This window comes from Nuphar pumila, chromosome 4 (assembly GCF_984573655.1).
Source record: "Nuphar pumila chromosome 4, dmNupPumi1.hap1.1, whole genome shotgun sequence".
Classification (NCBI taxonomy): domain Eukaryota; kingdom Viridiplantae; phylum Streptophyta; class Magnoliopsida; order Nymphaeales; family Nymphaeaceae; genus Nuphar; species Nuphar pumila.
Window position 1 is genome coordinate 33,950,158 of NC_143252.1, and position 2,035 is coordinate 33,952,192.

At 36.9% G+C, this 2,035-nt stretch overlaps 1 long non-coding RNA gene across 1 annotated transcript; it reads right to left on the minus strand.

The window, feature by feature from the left end:
• Positions 1-290: 290 nt before the first annotated feature.
• Positions 291-1,561, minus strand: LOC149839921 (uncharacterized). Its single transcript, XR_016431518.1, has 5 exons — positions 1,407-1,561; positions 1,197-1,323; positions 867-913; positions 589-708; positions 291-479 (listed from the first exon to the last, which is right to left on the minus strand). It is a non-coding gene; the product is annotated as an uncharacterized LOC149839921 (long non-coding RNA).
• Positions 1,562-2,035: the final 474 nt, after the last annotated feature.

A 2,035-nucleotide genomic window follows, 5' to 3' on the forward strand; every position in this document is an offset into this window, starting at 1 on the left:
CAAAGTTGTTTTATTGACGAGATAAGATATAACGGTGGCATCCCTATCTCATAATAGGGAGAATTAACTCACCATTATAGGCTATAACGGCGAGACAAATATCTCATCTATAATAGCGAGAGAGAGAGATCTCACCATGCTATAAACCTGCAATCAAAATAGTTTTTGCCTATAACCGCGAGACAAGGATATGCTTAGTAGATAAGTTGTTAAGTTTTCTTTCAGCCAAAGCATAACACAAAAAAAAGGACCATCGTATTAACAACTACAGAACAGGCAAAGAGAAAACAGGAAAAAAACCATATCTTATTCAATATTAGTAATTCACAGCACCATCTGGAAGCAAGTTGGAGACCGTCGTATTAACAAAAATGGAACTTTCAAGGAGCATGAAGATGCAACTAAATCATTCTACAAGTTACGGATTTGAATCATTTCATGATTGGCTTCAATATGCATGGCCAAAATTCACATATGACCTTTAAAAAACAAAAAATAGTTAATAATTCAATAAGAGCTTCAGAAGTATTATTATTTTATCCTTTATAAGAAGATTTAAAAGTAGAGAGAAGAATATATTGGACTTACAGCCTAATAGTGCTTGTTGAAAAAATCCCATCCTCCTTGATACCGTCTAAAGCCATTAAGTATATCAGGTCTATTGGTTCTATGCTCCGCCAAGATAGAACTCAGCTTCAACAAGAAACCCTAGCTCAAACAATTGGAAAAACCCTAGATTAGGGAGATGGAAAATATACCAAAAAATTATAAAAAAAACAAAGAGAGATGCTATTTTTCAAGAAACCCTAGCTCAAACCCTTAACTTGGTTGGACTAGGGAAGGTTTTGAGGCTACAGAGAGTGTACCTTGTTCTGGCTTAGAAATGACTCCAGGTGGTCTAGTTACTGAACATCTAGAAAAGAGGAAAAAAACACTCATAACAACAAAAATTCAGCAAATCAAAATTAAAAAGCATTGTGGGCTCCTGCAAAAACTAGATCAAATGAATATAGACCCGTTATCAACGCTCAACAAATACTGTACTTATACAAATCCAGTCAAATAAACAATCCGAACGAGAAAAAAACTCAAACTCTCACACCAAATCCACAGAAGAAACAAAAAAAACTATGGGCATAAACAAATAAATCCACTCAAAATGACAGAAATGGACAACAAGAATCACTCTCTCTCACCTATAATGAACTTCCTATGCAGATCGCGAACCCGGTGCCAACAAAGATCTAGAGAAGTATCTAACAGAAGGATTGCGAACAATGAGAAGTAGAGCAACAACAATGCTCTACTCTTCCCCATTTTCATCTTCCCTCAAACCAAAAGAGAGAGGTTAGGATTTAGGATTTTAGAGTTAGGAAAGGAAGAAATAAGACTAGAAGGAGGCATACCTTCGGAAGGGTTTCTCCCTCTCAAAAGAAAAATGGATGGTCTTCTTCGCGAAATCCCTCCATCTTGCAGGGAGAGAGAGACGAGAGCATGGATGGCCTCTTCTCTTTATCCTTAAAATCAGGTCAAATGGGGGCTTTGACCTGATATGCATCAGGCGTGCACCTCATGCCTGAGGTGCGAGGCGTATGCCTCAGAGCATATGTGGAGTACGCTTCAGGGTCTCTCTGACCCTTTTTTTAGACGTCACTCTATAATGACAACATAACTTTCTTCGTTATAGAATAAAACCCTATAATAATGACATAATTATCATTGTTATAGAGTCAGTGAGAGTTCGATCTCGCCATTATTGATCTATAACAACGAGATCTTCTGACTGTTAAAGTATTTTAATGACAATATCTAAATACTTATGTCTTTAACAACGAGATGTGTGTAGGGGCAAGACATTCCAGAGGATATCCAACTTACCATTATTGATGAAGCTAATAACGGCGAGATTCATGACTGTAGTAAAGTAATAGCGATGAGATATGTATGTCATCATTGATTTATCAAAAGTGGCAAGATTTTTTCTTGCTTGGAAAGAGTCGCCACTATTGACCCTCATCTTTGTAGTGAAAGCTTT